At 46.9% G+C, this 9,151-nt stretch overlaps 1 protein-coding gene across 5 annotated transcripts in view; it reads left to right on the top strand.

Annotated features, from left to right (window-relative positions):
• The first annotated feature begins 1,613 nt into the window (after positions 1-1,613).
• Positions 1,614-9,151, top strand: part of helz (helicase with zinc finger) — a 246,256-nt gene continuing 238,718 nt past the window's right edge. For 4 of the 5 annotated variants that reach the window (XM_052033181.1, XM_052033180.1, XM_052033179.1 and 1 more), the window contains exon 1: positions 1,614-1,653. The gene's annotated coding sequence lies outside the window, so the exon portion shown is untranslated. The remainder of the gene's footprint in view (positions 1,654-9,151) is intronic. The other variant, XM_052033177.1, reaches the window with a different exon arrangement.

Below are 9,151 nucleotides of genomic sequence, written 5' to 3'. Positions count from 1 at the left end.
CTCCCTCCCCCCCTCTCCCCCCCTCCCTCTCCCCCCTCCCTCCCCCCCTCTCCCCCCTCCCCCCCTCTCCCCCCTCCCCTCCTCCCCCCCTCCCCCTCCTCCTCCTCCCCCCTCCCCCTCCTCCCCCCTCCCCCCTTCCCCCTCCTCCTCCCCCCTCCCCTCCTCCCCCTCCTCCTCCTCCCCCCTTCCCCCTCCCCCCTCCTCCTCCCCCCTCCCCTCCTCCCCCCCTCCCCCTCCTCCTCCTCCCCCTTCCCCCTCCTCCTCCCCCCTTCCCCCTCCTCCCCCCTCTCCTCCCCCCTCCCCCCCCTCTCCCCCCCTCCCCTCCCCCTCCTCCCCTCCCCCTCCTCCCCCCCCCCCCCCCCCCCCTCCCCCCCTCCCCTCCCCTCCCCCCCCCCCCCCCCCCCCCCCCCCTACCCCACCACCCCCCCCCCCCCCCCCCACCACCACCTCCCGCTCCCCCCTCCCTCTCCTCCTCCTCCCGCTCCCCCCTCCCTCTCCTCCTCCCGCTCCCCCCTCCCCCTCCTCCTCCTCCTCCCCCCCTCCCCCTCCTCCTCCCCCTCCTCCTCCCCCCTCCCCCTCCTCCTCCCCCCTTCCCCCTCCCCCCTCCCCCTCCTCCCCCTTCCCCCTCCTCCCCCCCCTCTCCCCCCCTCCCTCCCCCCCTCTCCCCCCCTCCCTCTCCCCCCCTCCCTCTCCCCCCTCCCTCCCCCCCTCTCCCCCCTCCCCTCCTCCCCCCCTCTCCCCCCTCCCCTCCTCCCCCCCTCCCCCTCCTCCTCCTCCCCCCTCCCCCTCCTCCCCCCTCCCCCCTTCCCCCTCCTCCTCCCCCCTCCCCTCCTCCCCCTCCTCCTCCTCCCCCCTTCCCCCTCCCCCCTCCCCCTCCCCCCTCCCCTCCTCCCCCCCTCCCCCTCCTCCTCCTCCCCCCTCCCCCTCCTCCTCCTCCCCCTTCCCCTCCTCCTCCCCCCTTCCCCCTCCTCCCCCCCTCTCCCCCCCTCTCCTCCCCCCCTCTCCCCCCCTCTCCTCCCCCCTCCCCCCCTCTCCCCCCCTCTCCCCCCCTCCCCTCCCCCTCCTCCCCTCCCCCTCCTCCCCCCTCCCCTCCCCCCCTCCCCTCCCCTCCCCCCCTCCCCCCCCCTCCCCCCTCCCCTCCCCCCCTCCCCCCTCCCCCCCCCCCTCCCCCCCCCCTCCCCCCCTCCCCTCCCCTCCTCCCCCCCCTCCCCTCCCCCCCTCCCCCCTCCCCTCCCCCCCCCTCCCCCCCTCCCCCCCTCCCCTCCCCCCCTCTCCCCCCCTCCCCTCCCCCCCTCCCCTCCCCCCCTCCCCTCCCCCCCCCTCTCCCCCCCTCCCCTCCCCCCCCCTCTCCCCCCCTCCCCTCCCCCTCTCCCCCCCCTCTCCCCCCCTCCCCTCCCCCCCTCCCCTCCCCCCCTCTCCCCCCCTCCTCTCCCCCCCCTCCCCCCTCCTCCTCCTCCCCTTCTCCTCCCCTTCTCCTCCCCTCCCCCCCCCTTCTCCTCCCCTCCCCCCCCTGAAGGTGCCCTGCTCCCGGGAGGGAGAGGCGGCGCATGCGCGCTGCCGGGCGGAGGGGGCGGGGCCGAGGGTCATTTTCCCACAATGCCGTCGGGGGACGCTGACAAGTGGATCCAAGATGGCGCAAAAGTAAAGGGGAAGGTAGGTGCCGAGTTGTGTCCGTGTCCGCCGGCCCGGCGCCCGCCGCCCCCCCTGGGGGGACGCGCAGGAGGGCGTCGGCGGGGCAGCGAGGCGCGGGCAGGCGGCGCCGCCACCTCCCGGCGGGCGGGCGGCAGCTGTCAGCCTCTTGTTGTTTGAACGGGAGGCGGGGGGATGGGGGGCAGCGGGGTGGCCGCCGTCTGAATCCCAGGCCCCGGCTCGGCGGGCCCGGGGGTCGGCCAGCGCCCTCCTTCCCTGCCGGCCTCCGAGTCACCTCAGCCCCGGCAACTGTCCGCCCTCCGCCTGTCGCGGCCGGAGTGTGTAACGTGTAAACAAGAGTGGGGTGGGGTGAGGTGGAGGGGAGGGGGGAGTGGGGGGTGAATGCGGGCACACGGGGTAGGGGTAGGGGTGGGGGGTAGAATTTGGGCCAGGGTTAGGATGAGGCCTGTGGGGTGAAGGGGGGGGGGGAAGCAGGAGTAAGTCCATTGCTCCCCACCCCCACCTCTGTACTCCAGTGTGTGTCTGTCGTGGGAACACTGCTTGTTTACAACTGGAACACACCATCATCACTCCATATTCGTCAAGCTACTAACCACAGAATAATACATTTATGATATGTAAATGACATTTATGTAAAGTAGGCTTTCCCCCAGCAGCCCTGTGCTGTCGGTTAACCTGTTTCGCCACCCCATCCCCCTATTTAATAAATAACTGTTACTTCAGTTCTCTGGCTCTTCTATCTCTGCATGAACAATATGTGGCTCGCACATTTGTTTTGAGGTAGAATTCCATTACTAGTCCTATTACATCATCACTTACAGGTGTCCAACAATAACTTGTCAGGTAAACTAACCTGGTGTTCATGTTGTGATCACTAATGGCAAAATGTTTGAACACTTCTGTTATTCTTTTTCACATTTTGAAATGAGATGTCCCTTCGTTAATCTTCAAATACCTTAATAACTTTTTTAGGTCTGGCAGTCCAAATTCTGAATTCCTATTGCTTCTGGCTCCCACATATCTGAATGAGTGACATTATTCGTTTTAAACACTTGTTGATTATGCTGCCGACTTGGTAAATTGGTTTATTATTGTCACACGTACTGAGGTACAGTGAAAAACTGTTTTGCATGCCATCCATACAGATCAGTGCATTGAGGAAATACAAGGGAAAAGTAATAACAATGCAGAATAAAGTGTTACAGTTAGAGAGAAAGTGCAGTGCAGACAGACAACAAGGTGCAAGGCCATAAGGTGGATTGTGAGGTCAAGTGTTCTGTTCAATAGTCTTACAACAGCAGGATAGAAGCTGTCGTTGAGCCTGGTGGTATGTGCTTTCAGGCTTTTGTATCTTCTGCCCAATGGGAGGGGGGAGAAGAGAGAAGGTACAGCTATTTTTCTCAGCCATTTTGTTTATGATTTTGCACACATTTTCAAACAGTTGAGAAGACTTGGAAGTTGGGACTGAGTGCTTACACTTCAGTGAACCTGTGCTTCTCCTTTCCCTTTCCCTCACAGAATTTCTGTTTTCTTCTGTTATGCCTCTACCTTTTGACCCTGTATTTGGCTTTTTTGCGTTCACTGATTACCATTGCTCTGAAGTATTTTAAAATGCTTTTTGTACACAATGGTTGGAAATATTAAATTATTTATGTAAGATATACTGTGCTGGATGCAATAATCTGTGAAGGACTAATTTTCAACCACTTCTATATATCTGGTGCTTTGGATGCCCCAAAGGCAGGAGTCCTTAGCTTCTGACCATTGCAACCAGTCTTTATTTGTGACTTGGGTGTTTGTGGAAGTGCGTCCAAGTGTTTGGTTGTGCAGTGATTTAATAGTTATTAATATCTTATGAAAGGGTAAAACCTTGATTTGTTTTTCCCCTGATAAGAGGAACCATTTTCAGCATGTAAAGCAAATAAGTTTGAACTGTGGTCTCCACCTGTGTGCAGGTGAAGTAACTTATTTTTGTGCTTTAGAAATTGGCCCTTTAACCAGTTATTCTGGAAGTGTGTTTTGTGGTCAATGTTGAATTTTTGTCTTCCTGTTTCTTAATTTCCCCACTGATCCTTTCCTGGCAAAGAACTGATTTCTGCTAGCTTGGTTTTTTCCTGAGATGCAGTTGAGCTTATAGCATCATTATACTCTGACATAAAACGTTGGTGCTCCACTGTGCCTGCTATTGCTAAACTGAAGAATATTGAGGCCAATTATAGTGTACTCATCTACCACCTCAGCTGGGCCATAATTGAGACAGACTTCCTTATTGTGTCTGCCTTGGGATGCTTTCGTGTAATGTATTCGTTGACGCACTGGTCAATAAATTGCATAATTCATTCATGATTTGTGTGGCTGGACATTTCTCCTGGAGCACCTATAACTTGTCATGTTACCCTCCTCCCAGCTCCTTCATCCTTCTTCCTCTGCTCAAAACCATCAAAGGAGTTTTTTCTTTGATCATATCATCACTCCCAGGGCTATACTTTAATACTTCCTCCTTGAGTTCTATCCAGTTTTGTGGGGGGAAAAAAAACACAGCCCAATAAATCCTCCAGTATTTTGTGGTGGGCTATAGTTTTTAAATTCAGTGTCCTTTGTGCTGAACCTCAACACACTCTCTACACTCAAACCTTATTTAAAAAAATACAGCTGGAATGAATTGCCAGCTTCAAATGGAATCAGAAAGCAGAATGGGAAGTAATTCCAATTGAATTTGTTCTTTGCTGCCAGTTTGATGATTAGTAAGAGCTGATCAACAAAATGGTAAATGAAGTCTAAGCTGGTGATTTAATTTGATCCCCAGAACGCAAAGAATGTAAAGATGTTCAGTGGGACATATTTCTGTGTAGCATGTCATTTGACATTCCCAGTGATGGAGAGAACTATATAGAAGATTATTAAAGTATAAAGTTAGCTAAAACCACATAATTTTAACTGGTCTTTATAAATTTGTAACCAGTTCTTGGCTATAGTATGACCCTTAATTTAAGAAACACCACATCAATTAATTCAATTGGTAACCTCTTGATTTTGCAATGAACAGTGTAGACTCAAACGTTTGCTTAGTGAACTAATTTCATTTGGAAATGCTCCATTTCATCTTGGTGTCTGTAGGGTGGTGTCTTAAGCTGTGGGGTGGAAAAAGCACCATCCCTTCTGATTGCTGCCTCAATTCTTGTATAATAAGGTACATGATACAGAAAAAGAGAACAGGATCAAATTGCACTTTGGGAGCATCTATGGTCAAAAAGCAAATTGAGACATCTGCTCCAAATCCCAGCCTTGTGGTAACTAGAACTAGTCCTGTTCAACTGTTACTTCAGTGCTTCCCAACCAGTGCTGGCCTCAAGTGAAGTAATGCCTCAGTCATCAGATTGATTAACACCCCGCACCCCTGGCTTTTCTCTGAGATGTATTCCAGCTATGTTATCCATCAAGATATCTGATCCACGAATTTGGCCACTTTAAAATTCCGGAGTTTTTTTTTCCATTGGCAACCATGTTGTCAGTTGCCAAGGTTTTTGGGTTTGAAATTTCCTGCCTAAAATTTCTTCACTTCAAGATAGCTTTTAATCCCCATCTCTTTAAACATTTGATCTTGCCTTCAGTCCTAACATTTCTTTGCATGGTTGTATATCATTTTTTATTCAATAGCACACCTGTGAAGGTGAGCCTGGGGTTGTTTGCTTTGGAACAAGGACTGTTGGGAAATTTTTGATTGAGGTGGGAAATAAGGCCTTTTGCCCTTGGCAGAGGGGTTGATAACTAGAGATCAAGATTTGTTAATTGGTTGAAAGGTTAGAGGGGAGTTGAGAAAAAAGTATTTTCACCTAAAGGGTACTGGGAGTCTGGAGCTCTCTACTCAGAAGGCTGGTGGAGTCAGAGCCCCTCATCGATTTAGAAGGTGCTTGAATGGCCACTGGGGGTTATTCGTTACAAGACTATGGACCAAAGTGGCTTGAGATGCAGCTGGCGATCTCCTGTGCTTTATTCTGATTCATTGGCATGTACATGTTGTGTTAAAGGTGCTATGTATATGGGAATTGTTGAAAAAGAATTGCAGCAATTCTGTGCATACAGTACAGGATGCCTCCACATAATGGATGGTAGGTGTTTTAACATGTATATTTGTCATACCAAGTATAATTTTCCTCGAGTTCAGGATTACCTTATTATTAAACAGGTGCTGTTTTGAGCGCTCTGCAATTTTTACAGTATTTTCTGCAGGATTTGTGGATTTATTTTTAAACACGTTTTTACCCAGTTTTCAAGTTGGAATTACAAAGTCCTTATTAATATTTTCTTTAATGTTTTGTATTTGTGTTTCCAATAGCTGTTGTATTTTGCTCTTGTTCACTTGTCCTTTGTTTTACAGTTGTTCACTTTCTTCTGTCCATTTACTGCCTTCACCAAGATACTACTTTTGCCACCACCCTCTAGCTCCCTTTTATTTGTTCAGTACATTACAGCCAAGAAAATACTCTTTGAAATTAGTGCAGGCTTTCTCTTTGAGTATAATTTGGCTTATACCACGAGTTGTCATCAGTTAATTTGATTGTATGAACATATTGTGGCACTGAAGACTTGAATTTCTCTGTGCCGTCTTGCTTACTGTTGCTAACAATCTGGTTGGTGGCGCTGACTGATGTTTAATGTTGAGCATTTTGGAACACTTCTTCCATATTACTATTGTGTGTTGGGTATCTTTGTACAAGCACAAACTCTACATTCTGGCTAATTTGTCAGTTTTTTGTCTTTAGTTCAACCTTGGAATTGATGTCTACAACTGTTGCTTTTTAACCAAATGTGAATAAATCCCAAAAAAAATCCCTCCTACCATTTGGTTCCTTGCTGAGGTAAAGCTCTTTGAATGTTGGTAGATCGCCAATCTTTCTGCCCAGATGGCAGTAGTTGAGTGCGAGTCTTTATTTTAGTTATCACAATAGGTTATCTGACCATTGAGGGTGTTGAAGCTCTGCTATTACCTGTTTTTACTTGACCTTGTGTATCATGGGTCACTGACTTATAAACATGAGTAAAAGCTTTTTTTATGCCACCGTTCTCTCGTCTAGAGGTGCTGGGGCTAATTTTAATGAACTTTGCAGATGTCCTGGCAGAGGTTAGCTAATTGAGAAGATGGCAGATTGAGGATTGAAGTGGGAGCTAATATGTCTCTTTTGCTCAGCTGCTTATTGGATGAACCCGTTAATCCATTGACATATCTAAGATTATTTTTAATGACTCAGTGCTCAGTTTTGCCAGTGTTGTCCTGTCTGCACCTGAAGAATAAAATCCCAGGTGTTCTGCACTGATTCTGGTCTGATGTGCACGAGTCAGAATTAATACCTTCTGAGCAATGCTGTCTTTGTTCTTTTGCTGTCGTATGTGGCCTTATCAAAGATATTTGGGTTGAAGAAAGGTGATGGAATGTGAATTTATCTTTATTAAATTTTGAACTAATGTGTATTACAAAGTGGGCAGTATATCTTAGACAGAATCTGGATATGTTCCAGTAAATGTACAGTGCTATTTAATGACCAATATTTGGTGAATTATAAAAGTAGGAGGAGGTCATTAATATGTACTGTAACTAGTGAACTTCTGAGCTGCATAAAGTATGTGGCATCAGATTTTACTTGCACCAATATAGTTTAAAATTTTCTCTCCACATAAAACCTATGGTAGCATAATATGAAATACTACTGGTTGAAAGTCTGGGTTCAGTGATGGAGGTAATCTGAGTGGATGGATAAACTTCATCCAGGAAATGTTGTAAAGTTTCTTGTTTTCTGTTCATTTTACCTGCAGTATCGATTATTACATTAATTATGCATGTGGATTAATTATATTCAGGACAATGCTGTAATTTTGCTAATTTTCTGCTGAAAATTACAAGGAGTGAAGAAATGGTAAAATGCCCTCTCTTTTTAAAATCTTTGGTGTTGTAGTGTCGATTGTGAAAGTGTTTTAATGCTTTCATCACATTTTAACCCATCTGAGCTTGCTCACAGTCAAATACTGCCAGCAAAATAGTGGAAATGGTCAAAATTGACCCACAGGAACATTCACTGTTTAGATTTGATTATATGTTTGTGTTTTGCAATTCACTGAATTTATGGAGAATTCTCAAGTGTGCAGGCACGCACTTATTTCCAGACCATTTTTTGAGATTATTCTATAGCTGATAGGCACAAAACTTAAATAAAAAAGATACATCACAAGGAAATAGACTAATAAACTTAAAGCCTTCAAAGTTCTAAGCTCTGGAATTCTTTCCCCAAAATACACTGCCTTTCTCTTTTCCTTAACACAATTCTTAAAACCTACCACCTCAATTAAGCTCTTGATCATCTGCCTTAATGTTTTCTTAATTTAGTTTGATAATGTTCCTGTGAATCACCTTGGGATGATTCGGTGCTTTAAAGACACTGCATTAATGGATGCCATAGTTTTTTTGTTGCATTTGAACCTGAGGATGTATTTACTATATCACAGTTTTGTGGTTGTGTTCTTAATAAATCTGTGTCTCGAAGGTTTAGGTTTAGTAACTGTTTCACTGGTGAATCTGGTGAAAATGTTGAGACATTGGTTATGGGAAATATTGTTGCATGAGTAATTTAAGGGATCTGCCAAAAGAATGAAGTCAGCAGAGCAATAGCTATAGAATTTGTTACATCCCTGTACTATCTTGATTAAAATTGGAATACAATATTTTCCTTCTGCAATTAAACTCCATTGTTGTCTGTATCCACTTTGACTGAATTCAGAGTCCTTTGAAATGATGTCTAGATTTCACTTCTGAAAGTGGAAAATTTGGGGAAATGGCACAAAAGGACTATTAAAGTTGATCAAGTCATCTTTGCATAAGTTCTGCAAAGATCAACTACAACAATTTTACTTTTACCATAGGATTGGAAGCCACATGTAACAGTTACATTCAGACTCTTACATCATTGTGGAAACAAATTTATTTATAATGATGGTTGAACAGAAGCGAAGGACTACAACAAGGGATAAAGGTGTATGTTGTTTTAAAATTGTATGTCTAAAAAGTTAGATTTCAACAATCCCTGGCTGTTCTTGAAATATGTGGGTGATGACTTCGCAGACCATTTCTTAGCACTTTTGTGGATTATATGCATAATACGAAATTACAGAAAGTATAGGAAAAACCCTCATGTCATACAGTTTTCTGGAAATTACAGGTTGGATTCTGTCTCAAAATGAAGTGGATTCTTGATGTAGCAGATATTTGAACAGGAGACAATGGTCTATTTTCTTGTCTTGAATTTTCCAGGTTTGGGACAATTTCTTTTTCTTGTGGTCAATAAACTTGTACATATTAACAAGAGAATTCAGGTGTCAGAGCACAAAATGTCCTTAGACAAATGAGCTCATGAGAATGTGTATCTTCTGAGTCAATTTTGTTATTGATGATTGCATATCTGAGACAAAGAAAAAGTGAAGCAGTGGCAGTGAGCTAAAGTCAATTTTTAAT

The sequence above is a fragment of the Pristis pectinata genome, chromosome 18 (genome assembly GCF_009764475.1).
Source record: "Pristis pectinata isolate sPriPec2 chromosome 18, sPriPec2.1.pri, whole genome shotgun sequence".
Taxonomy (NCBI): domain Eukaryota; kingdom Metazoa; phylum Chordata; class Chondrichthyes; order Rhinopristiformes; family Pristidae; genus Pristis; species Pristis pectinata.
Note: the sequence above shows the minus strand (reverse complement) of the source record. Positions and strands in the feature narration are given on the sequence as shown.